Source organism: Sminthopsis crassicaudata, chromosome X (assembly GCF_048593235.1).
Source record: "Sminthopsis crassicaudata isolate SCR6 chromosome X, ASM4859323v1, whole genome shotgun sequence".
Classification (NCBI taxonomy): domain Eukaryota; kingdom Metazoa; phylum Chordata; class Mammalia; order Dasyuromorphia; family Dasyuridae; genus Sminthopsis; species Sminthopsis crassicaudata.
Window position 1 is genome coordinate 24,931,798 of NC_133623.1, and position 18,990 is coordinate 24,950,787.

At 37.5% G+C, this 18,990-nt stretch overlaps 1 long non-coding RNA gene across 1 annotated transcript in view; it reads left to right on the top strand.

The window, feature by feature from the left end:
* LOC141548429 (uncharacterized) overlaps nt 1–18,990 on the top strand; it is an 85,635-nt gene that overhangs the window by 27,343 nt on the left and 39,302 nt on the right. The window contains exons 2-3 of the long non-coding RNA XR_012483940.1: nt 1,822–1,953; nt 16,945–17,106. This is a non-coding gene — a long non-coding RNA (uncharacterized LOC141548429). The remainder of the gene's footprint in view (nt 1–1,821; nt 1,954–16,944; nt 17,107–18,990) is intronic.

Below are 18,990 nucleotides of genomic sequence, written 5' to 3' on the forward strand. Positions count from 1 at the left end.
GCTTTGGAACTTCAGGGCCTTGACTTTTATAGTATAGAGGGCCTAAGTTCTTGCAAACTCTCTCACCCTGGATTCTGTATGTTTGTAGGAGACTATGCCCATGTTGGGGATTTGGGGGGGGAAAAGAGGATGAAGAATACTTTGTTTCTATATTTGTCAAGTACATTTTTATTGATATCATTTGTTTTTTATTATCAAATTTCTAGCTGTCACACCCTCCATTCTCCTGCAAAAAACATTCTTTGTAACAAGAAAAATTTTTAAAGAAAAAATAGAAAAGAGAGAATGGAGGAAAAAAAAATCAGCAAAATTAATGAATAACCTAAAAGAACCTGATATTATATGTACATCTGTCAACCTCCTACCTTTGTAAAAGAGTGGGTAGAAATATCTTCTCATCTTCTTTGGGCTTATTTTTTAAAAATAATTTTGCAATATTCATTTTTTATTCTTTTGTGTTGTTTCCTTTAACATTTTTATAGTCTCCGTCTATATGGTTTTCTTGGCTTAGCTCATTGAAGTATTGCCATGCTTTTCTTTATGTTATAGTTATATCTTACAGCACAGTAATATTCTTCCTGTGTCACAATTTGTTTAGCTGTTCCCCAATTAATGGGTATCTGCTTTATTTCTACATCTTTGATACCAAAGAATATGCTTTTATATTTAGAGCCTTTAAAAAAACATCAGTGACTTCCCTGAGGCCTTCTCTAACAGCAGAATTTCTGGGTTGAAGGATGTGGACATTTTGGTCACTTCGCATAATTTCAGATTGCTTTCCAGAGTGGTTGTAATAATTCACCAGTAAATCATTAGTGTACCTATCTTTCCACTATCTTTCCAACACTCTTTCTGTCTTTGGTCTTTTTTGCCAGCTTGCTAGATGTAAGGTGTAACCTCAGGGTTGTTTTGATTTGTATTTCTCTTATTCATTATTTGACATATTCTTTTGTACTATTGCTAACAGTTTGAACTTTTGAGAATCATTTCTTCATATCCTTTCACCATTTATTTTTTTGGGAATGGCTTTTTTCCCTCGTATTAGTTTCCATTATTTCCATGATTTCCAAGATTCCTTCTAGTTCCAAATTATATAATTCATTGATTCAAATACTCCATCATCCCTAGCATTTGAGTGTGACACAGTTGAAAGACCTTTCCAGAGATCTGGCTTTGGTGAGATCCTCAAGGAGCAAGCCTGAAAGGACTGGGTGCCTTCAATGAGTAGTTTTGGGAGTACAAGACCCTATAGATGATGCTCTATAAAAGATAGAAGGGACAGGTAAAAGAAAATTTTGTTAAGGGTTGATGCTACCAACTCAGTGTTACAATGCCATATATCATTTGTATTGTAGACATAATTTAAGCCACTGGATCTTATTTTTAGACTGAATCCCCCAAATGCATGATGGGAAAAATGACCAGCCTCAGGAGACAGCCTAGGATGGGCAGGCACCATGGCTTATGTGCCCCAAGGCAGCAGTAACTTACCAGCTGCAAAAGCATTGGACTTGTTTGGAATGATTACTTCTCTTTCATCAATAATGAGTCCCAGCCCTAAGAGCCTTCCCCTCTTGTCCATTGCAAATACTTTATTCTACTTGCATGGTTTGCGGAGTCATACTTCTTTCTTTTTGTTAGATTTTCAAAAGAATGCCCCACAGGAAATGGAGTCCTTTTTTCTTTGTCTTTTTTTTTTAAAGCAAAAATGATTTTTAAAAACTTGTGAATTGATGACAATCAAAAGTATGGCTTTGAATGAAAGCATCAGTCCACTTAAGTGAAGTGTTGTTAACAACAACCTTTGTTCTCTTTTCCCAGATTCCAGAAGGAAGTCTCAGAAAATGGGGCCTCTCTTCTTGGCCATGACACCACCAGCAGTCCAGGAGTAAAAATACAGTAGAAATTTGGAGCCCCTGAAACTGGATAAGAATATAAGCTGCTTGAGAACAGGTATCATTTTAGTTTTGTCTATCCTCAGCACCATGGAGAGTGCCTAACATAGTAGGCACTTAATAAAAGCTTGCTGATTGAATGATGGTCGTCTGACCTAGACTGGCATTCAATAGCTCTTTGATCTTAGAAAAATCCTTTATCATCAGTGGGCCTCAGTTTTTGACACCATAAAGTAAGCGGGGTGTTCCAGAGCCCCAGCAGCTCTACCATTTTTATGATAGCTCACCTTCTTTCTCCCTCCCCTCCCATTGGGAACAGGTGTCATTCTCTAAAAACTCAAATTAAGATGAGCTGGATTCTTTGTAATGACCTTTCACATATTGAATTCAACTTGACTTGCTGGGTTTGTGTCTCTGAGTGATTAGGGTAGTTAAGTAGGAAATGGAAGATATCTGGGAAGCATGGGGATTTTGCGAAAGACAGAAAAGGAACTGTCTAGTGGTAGCCAGGGACCTTTCTCCTTAATGCCTTGGCTTAATCAAGATGATCAGGCAGTTTTCATCCTTTGGGGAAACTGCCTTGGATCCTGCCCAGTTAGAGAGGAACAGATACAGAAACTAAATTACCTGCACCTGAGAATGCTGTACATCCAGGAACATCCAGGAGCGCAGCCTGGAGCCAGGTCTACCCTACTAGTGAAGCCTCCTCTGGCATTGTTTGGGAAGGCCTGTCTCCTGTCTCTAGACTACACTCTGATTTAGTGTGAAAGTTGGCTTTGAGCAAGATAACTGTATAAATATGTATACATATATTGTATTTAACATATACTTTAACATTTTTAACATGTATTGGACTACCTGCCATCTGGGGGAGGAGGTGGGGGAAGGAGGGAAAAAGTTGGAACAGAAGGTTTTGCAAGGGCCAGTTTTGGAAAATTACCCATGCATAGGTTTTGTAAATAAGAAGCTATAATAATAAAATAAAAATAAAACAAAATAAAAGTTGGCTGTGAGTGAATAAGCCTTGGACATATATCCTTGTTGCTTCCAAATTGGGAGAAATTTAGGGGCCATGACCTCTTAGACTCTTTGGTCTGACGGGATGGAAAAGGAGGGTCCTGGAGCTTGGAAAGAGGAGAATCACACAGGCCAGGTGGGATAATGTACATCCCCTGGTCTATTGATGTTGCTCTGATTCATTTCTATCATTCTGATTGAAAAGGTAATTGACAAAAATATCTGAATAAGGGCCTTGTTTTCCTAAGAGATATGGGGAACATAAACTATTTTTATAATAATAGTTTATTTTTCAAAATACATGCAAAGATAGTTTTCAATATTCACCCTTGCAAAACCTTGTTCAAAATTTTTCTCCCACCCTTCTCCCCCTCCATCTCCCCTAGACAAGTAATCCAGTACAGATTAAACATGTACAAATCTTGTAAATACATTTCCTCATTTATCATTCTGCACAAGAAAAAGAAGATCAAAAAGGGAAAAAAAGAGAGAAAACAAAAAGAAGGAAACAAAAACAAAAAGGTGAAAATACTATGCTGTGATTTATACTCAGCCCCCACAGCCTTCTCTCTGAGTGCAAATGGCTCTCTATCTCGTCTATTAGAATTGGGCTGAATCACCGCTTTGTTGAAAAGAGCTAACTAAGTCTGTCAATGTTGATCATCACATAATCTCGTTGCTGTGTACCATGTTCTCTTGGTTCTACTTATTTCATTCCACATCAGTTCATGCAAGTCTCTCCAGGCCTCTCTGTAATCGTCCTGGCATTCATTTCTTATAGAACGATAATATTCCATAACACTCATATACCATAACTTATTCAAGTATTCTGCTACTGAGAGCCATCCACTCATTTTCCAGTTTCCAGCCACTACAAAAAGGGTTGCCACAAACATTTTTGCACATGGGGGTCCCTTTCCCTCTTCTATGATCTCTTTGGGATACGAGCCTAGTAGAGACACTGGGGCCATAAACTATGAACTGATTGCTAATAGCAATACTTCCCACAAAAGGGCAGAATCAAGGAATGAATGGCAGTGAACTGGTCTCAGTTGCTAAATCTGATGGTCATCCTTCTTGTCTACATTGTAGTACTTGATGCTATTGATCACCTTCTCTTGGATATTATTTGTGCTCTGAGTTTTCCTGACGTTATTCTCTTCTCCTACTTCTTTGACACTTCTTCTCTGGTTTTAGGTCTTGTCTATTTGAGAGTGTCACCCAAGGCTTTTCCTGGATCCTTACCTCCCTTGGTGATCTCTCTTATCAGCTTCCATAGGTTCAATTACAATCCCTGTGTAAATGATTCTCAAATCTTTCTATCTAAGGCCTCACTCCTCTCTGGAGCTCCAGTTTGATATTCCCACCTCTCCTTTTGATATCAGGAACTGGATAATCCAGCCCAGAGGAGTCATCATGTTTAAAGCATAGCTTGGTTTTTCCCCCAAAGCCTCCCCTCTTTTGTATTTTCCTATAGTTGTTGAGCGTACCCTCATCTTTCTGGTCACCCACTCACAACCTTGGTGCCATTCTTGAATCCTCACACTCTGTTACCAGGGTTTCTCTAGAATATTTCCCTACTTACCCAGTCACCACTCTAACTCAAGTCTTCATCACCTCTCCCCCCACCCCCAACTCTAATCCATCTTCAACACCTTTGTCAAAGTAACTGTATACTCTTGCCCCACTCCACTCTAAAGCCTAAGGGCTCCCTATCATCCCCAGAAGCTTATGGAAAAAATCCTATGTTTGGCATTTAAAGCTCTTCACAATTTGGGACTTTTCTACCTTTATAGTCGCCTTGTATCACTCTCCTCCATTTATTCTGCTATGTGGTGACACTGTCCTCCTTGCTGATTCTCTCACCCAACTTTTTGTTTCCTGAAGTCCTGCTTTTCACTGGCTATCTCCCATGCCAGGAAAACTCTTTACTTCTATCCTTGAGATTTCCTGCTTTATTTGAAGGCTTAGCTCACATCCTGCTCTCCTGATCTCTTCTCTCCCAACTACTTCCAATCCTCTGCTACTGCTTGATGAGTAGTTTTGTGGTGGTTGTTCATTCATTTGTATCCAACTCTTCATAACTCTGTGGACCATAGCACACAAGGGCTCATCAGCCTGAAGGGCTCATCGTCCAATATCATGCATTTTAAAACTGTCCATGGTGTTTTCCATACAAAGATAATGCGGTGGGTTTGTCATTTCCTTTCCCTATCAGTCACCTTTTGTCAGACCATTATGACCTGTTCATCTTGGGTAACCCTGCATAGCATGTTCCATAGTGTCATTGAGCTATGCAAGCCCCTCCATCAAGACAAAGCAGTGATGGATGGGTGGGGGGAATGATCAAGTTACCTTTCCTCTACTCTGTGTACATCTTGCATGTACCTGGTCATTTGCCTATTGTTTCCCTCATTAGAATATGAACTTCTTGGAGAGAAAGGATCGTGTTTTTGCTTTTATACATATAAAATTTGCTTTTATACATATAAATATCTTAGATATTAGTATAGTGGTTGGCATATGATGAATGAATAATAGTTGTTTGTTGACTGACTGAGAGATGAAATACCCAGGGAGCTTGGCAATTGCCCCGGAGTGCCCTCTGGTGTTGGATAGTTCTCACAACAGGTGAGGTTAAGGGCTCAATTGAGAGCACATAATCACATTGTTTGTGGAATTATTTTATTCTGCTTTTCTACCCCTAATGCCTGGGGTTTAAAATCTTTACTGGTCTCCACTCCCAAAATTAGACTTTTCATTTTCATTAAGGGAGCTATCTTTATGAGGAATTGAGTTGTTATGACTCTCTTTAATTAGGTTCTCATAAATATGGAGCTGTGCTAAATTTGACTGCCTTGTGATCCTATCATAGGGGGCATTCCTCCTCCCACTGCAGATTAAAGCCTCCTTTGTCACCCCCTCATTGTTTCAATCTTCTCTATATAGAATCTACTTGGTGGGGATCTTCCTCTCATTCTTCTCATTTAAGCTTTCACAGATCACTGAAATTGATGATGCCCCCAAAATCCATCTTATCTGGCCAGAAGACTAGATTTTGGAGTCAGACCCTAGCACTTAATGTCTAGTTTCTTCAAACAACTAAGGAAGAAAATCTACCACTCCCATCTAGAACGTAATTGTTAGAGTTGACCTTGTCTATATTAGCAAGAGTACCTATCTTTGTCATATTTCTCTCTCTCTTTTTAAAAGGAATTCCTGGCTTTATTTTTTGTTTTATTATTATTATTTTTGGTAAGGCAGTTGGGGTTAAATGACTTGCCCAGGGTCATACAGATAGGAAATGTTAAATGTCTAAGGCTGGATTTGAATTCAGGTCCTCTGGCCCCTTATTTTTCTCCAAAGCTGAAGTTTATAACTGTGGGGGACTTGGGATCTCCCACTTATTATGATCTCAGAATATTTCTAGAAGGAAGATAGCAAAAGGAAGATGAAGAAAGATTCCCCTTTTAAGCTACATAAAATGATAACTTCTCCCAGTAGAATCCATCCTCCCAAATGTCCAAACCAACTATTTGACCCTGGGCCACAGTTATCAAACTTGTGGCCTATACTTCTTTTGAGTGCAGTACAAACCATAATTGAGAAATGTTGAACAAAATAAAAACACAATACAACATAGATGATGTTCATTTGCGATTTTCTAATTCAATATGCAACCTTCAGGGATACTTTCTTGACATCAGTTTTGTATGCAAGCCCATTAGGGAAAGACCTCATCCACTGTGCACCAAAGAGATGACTTTAGACTTACTGGTACAGTGCTTTCTCCTTTGTTCTTTCAGCATGGTGCTCATGGGCATGTCCATTTTCCATGGGCTGGGAGGGTGGGCCTCCAAGCTATTGGAAAGCCTGGGTTTAAATTCACTTAATTTCTGTTTGACTCTGTGCAAGTCCCTTAATCTGAGCCTTAGTTCCCTTATGATCAGGTAGATTAGATCATTGAAGTCCCTTTCTTTGCCAACTGCAATTATAAATCTAAGTCCTACCTGACAAAAGGCAGAATCTTCACTGGTGTCAGGACACAGGCCCTGCAGCTCAGAATTAATCACAAGCCTGTAGGTGTAACATTCTCCATTTTGCTCTGAAATCTCTCTGGTACTATATGCAATCAATCTTAACTCTTCACCCTAGAGGCGATACAAAGACAGCTTTGGGAGAATTGATGTGGAACTTTTTTTTGTCTTTTTTTAAAGGATTGTTAGATTTCTTTTGTGGAATATTCTCCAGAGTGGAATTTCTTCTGAAACTTGAGTAGAGTCAAGGAAATTAATTTTCTCCAGAAGGGTTTCTTTTCTGCATACATTTTTGTGTGCTGGAGACTTTATTAAAGTTTTATTAAAAGATCAAAATGTTTGACAGTAATGAATGTTTATTAAAAGTAGAACTATTTATTATTATATAGGTGTATATATATATGCATGCATATATATGTATATGTATATATATATATATATCTGAGGCCACCCATTTATTGTCCAATAAAAGTAAATGATTTTAATATAGATATAATTTCATATTTATTATATATACATATTACATATATATTTGTTCTGGATCATTTCATTGGTTTGGAGAATTTCTCAATTGAAAACTCCTTCTACTAATGCAAATCAACATGCCCTCTGTAATTTAGTGTTGGGCTTCTGGGACCACTGAGAAGTCTCTAGGGCCTTAGTCATTATCACACAGAAAAGTCTGTGTGGCAGAGGCAAGACTTAATCTCAGGTCTCCCTGACTCCAATACCAGCCTGCTATCCACAGTGCCATCTTACAAATTAGAAATTATGAAGGTGGATTACTGAATTTTCTAAGATCATCTCTTTCTTTGTAAAAAGACCTTTTGACCAAATAAAATTTCATAGAATTAAAGTGTCACAGAGTATTGAGGGACCTCATAGAGATCCTTATCCTGAACAGCATTTTCTTTTACTGTGTCCCAGACAAATGATCATTTAGTTTCCATTTAAATGCTTCTAGTAAAAGGGGAAACTCAGCCCTACCACTGCCATCCTCTTACACTCTTCCCGTGGTCAGCTGGAACTCTTGAGAAGTTTTTCCTCATTGTCCAGATGAAATCTGCCTTCCCATTGCTCTAGCCTATTGCTTTTAATTCTGTCCTCTGGGGCAGAATAAATAGCAATATAAAATTTTATTGCAGAATAAAGTAAATCATCTTCTACACAAAAGCAGAGTTGGCAGGGTCCTCAGAGACAGACTTTCCTTTTACAGTACCCTGAGCAAGTAGTTATCCAGCCTCTGTTTGAAGATGTCCAGCAATAGGTGATTCACTACCCTCTGAGGAATATAATTTACTGTATTTTCTTGGTAAGGATGGGATTGAAACCACCTAATTTTAACTTTAATACTATTGCAAAGTGAAGACAGTCTGTCAGTCACAGGCTTTAGAATACATAACTTAAGTCTTACCTGGCTAAGGTACCAAAGTTAAAATGGAGTGGGGTAATTTTGACACTACCTTGATATACTTTACTCCTGGATGTATTTGTTAAAAAGATTTGTCATATCAAGTTGAAATCTTCCTTCTCTACCTCAACTACTTATTGTCTTCTAAGATAAGGCCAAAAAAAAAAATCAATTCCTCCTGTACATAACAGCTTCAGATATTTAAGGTGCCCCCTCCACCTTTTCCCTAGACCCACGTCTTTTTAATTCCAGGACAAACCTCCCCAGTTCTCCAAAATAATCTCTTTATGATATGAGAGTCCTTCAAACATATGAAGATAACACTTATGCTTTCCCCACATCTTCTCTTCTACAGGCCTGGTTCCTTTAACTAATGGCATAATCCTCAAGGCTTTCATTATCTTGGCTACTTTCCTCTGGATCTTCACCAGATTGTCTTTGTCCGTTCTAAAACATGGTACCCATAACAGAATATAGTACTCCAAATGCTGCCAGATTATGGACAAAGTCCTACCATGTCTTGTATTTTCACCATTATTTTTCTCTTACTGAAGACGTAAGATTTCAAGAACTTTTTTTAGCTGTCCCATCACCCTGCTCACTCATGTTGAGGCTGCAGTCCACGAAAAATTGCAGCTCTTTTTCACATGAACTGTTGTCTAGCTACAGTTCCCTGTTAGGTAGTTAGGTCCTTGAATGTTTTACCTCATAAACAGGACTTCTCTTTTGACTCTAGTCAACTTCATCTGATTAGCTCCAATCTAAGATTGTTGGGTTTGTGATATCAAGAAAAGAGAACAGAGCGTCAGCCAGGTATTCTAGCCTGTCAAGATCTATTCAAATTCTGGTTCTCTCATTCAGTGTATTAGGTAGTCCTCCTATCTTGGTGGCAGTTGCACATTTAGTAAGCAGATTATCTATGTTTTATCCAAGGCACTAATAAAATGATGTAACATTTTCATTTTTTGATGTGATTTACACTTTTTCTTTCTAATTTTTTCCCTTTTTGATCTGATTTTTCTCTTGCAGCATGATAATTGTGGAAATTTGTATAGAAGAATTGTACATGTTTAACATAGTGGATTACTTGCTGTCTAGGGGAAAGGAGGGAGAAAAAATTGGAATACAAAGTTTTGCAAGGGTGTATGTTGAAAACTATGCATGTGTTTTGAAAGTAAAAAGCTTTTTATATATTTAAAAAATGATGGCTAGTACAGGACCAAGAACAGATCCTTGGGGAACTTCACTAAAGACTTCCTTATATATTAAGGTAAATGCATTAATCAGTACCTTTCAAGTTGAATCATTGAACCAACTGTGAACCCACCTAAATGTATTATTCTATATAGTAGGATAGCAGGGCACTTTGTTTAATGACTAATCGAAATTTAGATATAGTGTCCTTAGCTGCTAGTCTAGTAACTGCTACACCAAACAAGCCAAGCCATTCTATCTCACACACACACACACACACACACACACACACACACACACACACACACACACACACACCTTGCTTAAATGATTGGCTGCAATTACATATAGTAGGGTTTATCAGATCAATGGCACTGTAGTGAATGGAACACCAGGACTGGAGTCGGGAAAGACCTGAGTTCAAACCCAGCCTCAGACATTTACAGGCTGTGGGTCCCTGAACAAATCACTTGCCCTGTTTTCCTCAGTTTCCTCCTCTGTAAAATGAGCTAGAGAAGGAAATGGCAAAGCACTCCAGTATCTCTGCCAAGAAAACCCCAAAAGGGTCATGAAGATGAACAATAGCCAAGTAATAAATTTATGAAAAGTGTTTGTTTTTCTCAAAGTTATCAATTCAGCAGTTTGAAAAAAATATGTCAAAACAACATTTTAAATTTATAATTCTATTTATTTCAGTTAACAAGCACTCTTTTTTCCCCTTCCACCTTTCTCTTCCCCACTCCCACCCTCAAGAGTGGAGGTAAGGCTGGGAGAGAAGAAAAACTTAGAACAAATACACCATATTCAGGCAAAACTGATATTGATCAATCCCAAGTTTGTGTGTTTAATTCTGCCTATTTAATCCATCATCTCTCTGTCAGTACATGTGTAGCATTCTTCCTCATCCGTCTGCTGGAATCATGGTTGATCACTGGGTTGATCAGAGTTTTTAACTCTTTCAAAATTGTTAGATTATACAATATCATTATGGTATAATTTTTTCTTGTTCGGTTCTGTTTGCTCTGCATCGGCTCCTACAAGTCTTCTTAGTTTGCTTTAAAAACTATCAATAAAGAAACATTTATTAAATGCCTTCTATATATCAGGCACTGTGTTAAGACAGGGATACATTTAGAGACACTGGACAGTACTTGTCCTCAAGGAGTTCGTAGACAACAAATAAACAGATGTATACAAAGTGAACTATATACACAATATAAACAGTAAATAATGAAAAGAGGGAAAATGCTGGAATTAATAGGGGTTAGGGAAAGAAGCTGTCTCTTTGATCATTTCTTTTTTATTTATTTTTAAAAATTATAACATTTTATTGACAGAGCATATTCCTGGGCAATTTTTTACAACATTGTCCTTTGCACTCACTTCTGTTCAGACTTTTCCCTTCCCTCCCTCCACTCCCTCCCTAGCTGGCGAGTAGTCCAATATATGTTAGATATGGTAAAATATATGTTAAATTACACACACACACACACACACACACACACACACACACACACACACACATTTATACAATTATTCATCTTAGCCAATCTGAGAGGTGTGTAGTTATAACTCAGAGTTATCTTAACTTGCATTTCTCTGATTAATAATGACTTGGTGCATCTTTTCATAATGGCTAGAAATAGTTTCAATTTCTTCATCTGAGAATTGTCTGTTCATGAGCTTTGACCAGTTATCAATTGGAGAATGGCTTGATTTCTTATAAATTAGAGTCAATTCTCTATATATTTTGGAAACGAGGCCTTTATCAGAACCTTTGACTGTAAAAATGTTTTCCCAGTTTATTGTTTCCCGTCTAATCTTGTCTGCATTAGTTTTGTTTGTACAAAAACTTTTCAATTTGATATAATCAAAGTTTTCTACTTTGTGATCAGTAATGATCTCTAGTTCTTCTTTGGACATAAATTCATTCTTTTTCTACAGGTCTGAGAGGTAAACTATCCTATGTTCCTCTAATTTATTTATAATCTCATTCTTTATGCCTAAGTCCCGAACCCATTTTGATCTGATTTTGGTATATCATGTTAAGTGTGGGTCAATGCCTAGTTTCTGCCATATTAATTTCCAATTTTCCCAGCAATTTTTGTCAAACATTGAGTTCTTATCCCAAAAGCTGGGGTCCTTGGGTTTGTCAAACACTAGATTATTAAAGTTATTGATTATTTTGTCCTTTGGACCTAACCTATTCCACTGATCAACTAGTCTATTTCTTAGCCAATACCAAATGGTTTTGATAACCGCTGCTTTATAATATAATTTTAGATCTGGTACAGCTAGGCCACCTTCATTTGATTTTTTTCATTAATTCCCTTGAGATTCTTGACCTTTTGTTTTTCCATATGAACTTTGTTGTTATTTTTTCTAGGTCATTAAAATAGTTTTTTGGGAGTCTGATTGGTATAGCGCTAAATAAATAGATCAGTTTAGGTGGTATTGTCATCTTTATTATATTTGCTTGGCATATCCTAGAGCATTTAATATTTTTCCAATTGGTTAGATCAGACTTAATTTGTGTGGAAAGTGTTTTATAGTTTTGCTCATATAGTTTCTGATTTTCCCTTGGCAGATAGATTCCTAAATATTTTGTACTATCAGTAGTTACTTTAAATGGAATTTCTCTTTGTAACTTAACTGTTGGATTTTGTTAGTGCTGCTGGTCATTTCTTACAGAACAATAATATTCCATAACATTCATATACCACAATTTACCCAACCATTCTCCAATTGATGGGCATCCATTCACTTCCCAGTTTCTAGCCACTACAAAAAGGGCTGCCACAAACATTTTGGCACATACAGGTCCCTTTCCCTTCTTTAGTATTTCCTTGGGATATAAGCCCAGTAGTAGTATGGCTGCGTCAAAGGGTATGCACATTTTGATAACTTTTGGGGCATAATTCCAGATTGCTCTCCAGAATGGTTGGATTCTTTCACAACTCCACCAACAATGCATCAGTGTCCCAGTTTTCCCACAGCCCCTCCAACATTCATCGTTTGTTCCTGTCATCTTAGCCAATCTGACAGGTGTGTAATGATATCTCAGAGTTGTCTTAATTTGCATTTCTCTGATCAATAGTGATTTGGAACACTCTTTCATATGAGTGGAAATACTTTCAGTTTCATCATCTGGAAATTGTCTGTTCATATCCTTTGACCATTTATCAATTGGAGAATGGCTTGATTTCTTATAAATTAGAGTCAATTCTCTATATATTTTGGAAATGAAGCCTTTATCAGAACCTTTAACTGTAAAAATGTTTTCCCAATTTGTTGCTTCCCTTCTAATTTTGTTTACATTGGTTTTGTTTGTACAAAGGCTTTTTAATTTTCATAATCAAAATTTTCTATTTTGTGATCAATAATGATCTCTAGTTCTCCTTTGGTCACAAATTCCTTCCTCTTCCACAAGTCTGAGAGGTAAACTGTCCTATGTTCCTCTAATTTATTTATGATCTCGTTCTTTATGCCTAAATCACGAACCCATTTTGATCTTATCTTGATGTATAGTGTTATGTGTGGGTCCATGTCTAATTTCTTCCATACTAATTTCCAATTTTCCCAGCAGTTTTTGTCAGATAATGAATTCTTATCCCAAAAGTTAGGATCTTTGGGTTTGTCAAACACTAGATTGCCGTAGTTATTCACTATTATGTCTTTGATAATTTCTTATAGCACCATAGAATTCCATTACTTTTATGTGTTGTACTTGTTCAGCCATTCCTCAGTTGATGAGTGGCCCCTTAGTTTTTAATTCTCGACTGCTACAGAAAGAACTGCCATAACTGCTTTGGTACATATGGATTCTTCTGTTTTTGATCTGGGGTATATAGGCCTAGCAGGTCAAGAGATATGTACCATCTGTTAACTTTTGGGACATTTCTAAATGTGTCAATGCTCATTTATAGCTCACATGATTTATAGAACTAGAAGAGACTTTGGGTATTGAGTCTCTTTTACAGATAAGGAAACTGAGGGGAAGGGAAGTGGTTTGCACAATGTCATATGTCTAAGTCAGATTCATTTTAGCTTCAATGCATTGTCAGAGCCAATGTAAAGTATGGAGAGATGGCAGATGGTTTTTCTTCCTCTCTTCTGTTCTGTGTTTCCTCTCTCTCTGTATCTCTATCTGTCTTTACATAAATATTTTCATATAAATGTATATGAAATACTATGTAAGTGTATATGAAAATATTTTTGATTTTTTTTTTACTAACTCCCTCTTAGGCAGTTTATATCTCCAGATAGCCATCCAAAATAATCTCATTCTCTGTTTTATTTTCTTGCATATATTTTTAGAACTTCTCTCTTTGTAAGTTGACATTTGGCTCATCAGGAGAGTTCCAAAACAAAGAACCCCACAGGTTTACTCTATATCAGTTTTTTATGTGTCCCTGACCCTTTGGCAGCCTAGTGAAGCCTCTGTATCCCTTTTCAGAATCTTGTTTTTAAGTGCCTAAGATAAAATATGTAAAAATTGCAAGGAGAAACAAATATGTTGAAATAGAATTCTCAAAGTATTAAAAGAAACAGGTTCACAAACCTGTACCATCTTGAACAACAGATTCAGTCTTACCTTTACACGTGACATGATTTTAACAACTTAAGCACAAGGGTATGAAAATAGTGGCAATGAAATCCCTTCTCTTGGTTGTTAAGCAGGGAAACAACAAATCTAACATCTTTTACATTTGCAAATATTTTCATTTAAAAATTTAGATGATCTAACTTTAAGAGGCCCTGGGAGATAGCAGAAAGAGCAGCACACTGGGAGGCAGGAGAGATCAGGAATCAAAGCATGACTCAAATCAATTCAGATCTCTGAGTCTTCTTAGGAAAAGGTTTGGGAAACGAAGGTCACAGAAAAATGAGAGACTGTTGGTGCGTATGTGTGGGTTTTTAATTCTTTATATCTACCTTTATCTCTTTCTCCCCTGAAGTCCAGAGTAATTTTTCCTAAATTTAGTCAAAAATTTCTGAAAGAGAATAGAATAGATTTCTGCTTCTTGAAATAAACCCCACAAACATTATAGAAGATTCAGGAATTCAGCACAAATTCATATTGAAATTATGCTTACTTTTACCCAAAAAAAGGGCATCTTAGGAATTTTTTTTAAATGAAGATCATTAGTATCTAGACCTGGAAGGGGCTTTAGTAACCATCTGAGGAAATGAAGGTCCAAGAAGCTGAAGAAGCTTGTCCATGGTGGTAATTAGCAGAAATTGGGTTTGAAGGAAGGTGCTTTTCCCCGAGTAATCGGCGGCTACGAGTTCTCATAAACTGGGTTCAATCTGGCATTTCTCATTAAGTATGCTCATTTCAGCTTGTGCCTCCTCCCAGGCTTTCCCTGGTGTATTTTATCTCTAGCCAGCATTTCCTAGGAACATGATAATTTGGCTCATGTATACATCTCTACAGCAAAAGCAAAAGGCCCCTCAGCTCCCATGCTAACTCAGGCTAATAAAACATCAAATACAAGATGAGCTTTAGTTAACCTGACAATAAGTGCAATGGATTCACACCCCTGAACAACTTTCCCTCCCTCTTCTGTGAGCCCTTCTTCTCACAAGGACCCGTGCAATCCTCCGGCCTTCTAGTGCTTTTGGTGGGTAGGCTCCTACTGGAAAGCAACTGGGTTCAGTAGGGAGTTGATTCCTATTCTCCTGGAATTGTGCATCCCATAAAATTCAGTCAGGTAAAGTTTGAAGTTTTCTCCTCCTTATCACTACTCTGTCACTTCAAGCTTCTTTGCCATCAGTCCTGCTTAGTCCAAGAACTCTTTCTCTAAGTCCAAGAAGCTCAATCTCTGTTGGGACTGCCCTGGAATACCTGGCTTTCTTAAAGTCCTAAGAAAATGAGTTGTTATTTAAGAATAGAATAAGTTTTTCTTCACAATCATGTGAGGTAAAGAATTCCAATATTTTTATCCCCATTTATGGATGAGGAAATTGAGGAATATCAAGTAACTACCACAGAATCTCAGATCTGGGTAGCAGCAGAGCCAGGCTCCCAAGTCAGGTGTCATGACAGTACACAGAGCGGTCACACATGTTTACCACACAGGAATTTATTTAGGGCCGTGACTTGAATAGTATGGAATACTCTCCAAATAATTGCAAATCTTTATCCAGTGGAGCTGGTATGAGATATATTGCAAAATGTACCATTCTTAACCAAAGGAGAAGATGGATTCTCAAAGTTCTAATAGCTCTCTTGTCTGACACATCTTGACCGGTTTCAGGACTCCATTTGGTACATCATGCCTACATCAGGGGCCTGTTATTATTCATTCTACACGCTCATGCTTTGGAAAAAAAGGAACCGATCGAAACATTCTTCTCCTTTCCTCAGTCTCCTTCTACCAGAGGGCTAATTTTCTACATTTGCTTTGTTGGATATGTGGTTATTTGAATCAGTGAGGCAAGGTTGATATTGGGACCTTTCAAGTATAATATGTTCATTCAGAACAAATAAATTCCCCCTGGGGTGAGTGTGAGTTATGCCAAGTGTGGACACAGCACCAAATAATTTGTACAGCTGAGCCTGAGGAATGCTTAACACACGATACAGAGTGCAGCATGCTGTTTGAAGAGAGTTTACACTTCAAATCTTCTGGCTTCAGAGCCAGTGTTTTTCCACTAATTTGCTGACTTTGTCATATCGATAGACCTCTTGAGCATGTGTTGGAGAGAAAGTGTGACACATGGTTCTACAAGGTCAGTTCAGTTCATCAAAAACATTTCCTAAGGACCTAGGCTAGATGTTGGGGGAGATAATGCCGAAAGCAGAGTCCTCCCTGCTATTGGGGAGCTTTTATTCTAATGAAGGAGATGCACTATGTAAACAAACCAGTAAACCCTAAAGGAATAGCATAAAATCAGCCATTTTCATAGACTCTGTAGGAAGTCCCATGCTCCAACCCATTAAAAGGCAGAGAGAAACATCCCATAGCAGAATATTCACCAAGCCCACCGGTGATTTTTTTCCCCCTCCTATGACTCTTTGATGATATCCTTTGCATTGATTCTTTATAAGCCCCCATCACACATAGCACATACCTCTCTACTGACTTTTGGATACTCTTCAATTTTATTCCTTCAGAGAATGTTCCATGATTCTCAGTTCTATAACTCAGAATGTTATAGGTATTAAAAATGAATACGAATTCAAATTCTAATCTAATTTCCAATTAGAAACAGAATCCATAATGTTAAAAAGAGGGGCTTTTGGTACAGGTGGAAGTTCAAGGTCATTAGAAGAATTTTTCCACTTTCTTAAAGTCCTCTCAGCCCATTCTCTTCCTCCTCTTCAATTTGGGACTAACATATTGTCTGTTTGCAATATACTGATGAAGATGTTTCTGTGTTCCAGAATGCTTCCAGGGAGAAGACAGCTCTGGAGGGATGAATGATTCTCAAGAATGAAATTCTGAAGACAAAAAGGGAAGCAATTGCAACGAAGAAGAAAAATGGGATGCATCTGGAGAGACCAGGAGATTTTAAAAAAGGAAACCAAAAATGGAAGCCACACCAGGTAACAGAATTAGTATGAATATGCCAATCTATAAAAATGGCATCAGGAATGCTCAGCTTCAGAATAAATGAAGGCTGTTGAGGTGAGGGCAACAAAAAAGTTTCTGAAACTGTCAACAGAGGAAGATCAAATAAAAGATAGATGATTTTGCTTGATGTGAATAGATATTTATAAATGACAGCAGAGAGAAATTGGTTCTGCACTTTCATATTTTGTTTCTGTTTCCTCTGCAAAGGAGGACCTTTACACTGGAAATGATGTGTCAGAAATGGCAAGTAAGGAGTTGATGCTCAAGATAAAAAAAGAAATGACTAGATTCTAGGAAAGATTTTTTTATTATATTTGTAATTATATTCTTGGAAAATATAGATTAAATAACAATGCAATTAGAGTCAGAACTGGTTGGATGGTCAGAATCAGAGTACTTTTTTTTTTTTTTTTTTTGCTGCTAATTTCTTTTTTAAATTAATTAATTAAATTAATTTTTACAAAGATTTTATGCATAGGTAATTTTCCAGCATTGACAATTGCAAAACCTTTTTGTTTCAACTTTTCCCTTCCTTCCCCTCTACCCCTTCCCCCAGATGGCAGGTTGAAAAATACATGTTAAATATATTAAAGTATAAGTTAAACATAATATATGTATACATGTCCAAACAATTATTTTGCTGTACAGAAAGAATCGGACTTTGAAACAGTGCACAATTAGCCTCTGAAGGAAATAAAAAATGTAGGCAGTTCATATGTAGTGGTTCATAGTCGTCTCCCAGAGTTCTTTCGCTGGGTGTAGCTGGTTCAGTTCATTACTGCTCTATTGGAACTGATTTGGTTCATCTCATTGTTGAAGAGGGCCACAGCCATCAGAACTGATCATCATATAGTATTGTTGTTGAAGTAAATAATGATCTCCTGGTCCTGCTCACTTCACCCAGCATCAGTTCATGTAAGTCTTTCCAGGCCTTTGTGAAATCATCCTGCTGATCATTTCTTACAGAACAATAATGTTCCATAGTAGAATCAGAGTCAGAGTTGAGGTCTCCAGTGGTTCATGCTTGACCCTGTGCTGCTGCACAGTTTTACTAGTGACTTGGGCAAAGCTGTTAGACCATATTGTCGTCAAATTTCCAGGTGACACAAAAATTGTGATAATTTACTCAATTACCAAAGATTTTTGCTAGGTTAGGGCATTGGGCTTGCTGCGTAGTACCATGAAATCCAGTAGGGAAGGATAAACAGTTTTACATCTGGGTATGAAAAAAACAGCTTCTCAAGGCTGGAGGAGGTGTGGTTATGTAGCAGTAGTTTAAAAGAAGATTTGTAGGTTTGAATGTATTGCAGGCTCAATGTGAGTTGACAGTATCATATGACAGCCAAAGAAGTCCACGCGTGCTTTCCAGGAATAAGAAGGTGATAGTCCCATGTAGTCTGCACTTAGCAGAGCTCATATGTTCTGAGCACCTGGTCTAAGAAAAATGTTACTAAGTTAGATAGTGTCTAGAGAAGGGCAGCCAGGATGGTAAAGGGCCTTGAGGCTGTGGCATATGATGATTAATTGAAGGAAATGGGCATTTTAAACTCAGAGAAGAATAAGGCAGGGAAGAGATGGGCGCCATCTTTAAGTATTTGACAGACTGTACTAATAAGGAAGGACTAGACTTTTTCTACTTGGCTTCAAAATGCACAACCCAGAGCTCTAAATGGACATTGCAGAGAGAGGTTTGGTAGCAGGAAAAACAAACGAAAACTGCCTCATAGTTAAAGCTATCCTCCTTGGAAGGAGGTGAATTTTAAGTCATCTTTTTTGTATGTAGATGGCTGCTAAGATCACTTACAACTTAGATTTTGTGAACATACATATCTGTTGAGATTTTATGCTTTGTGTAA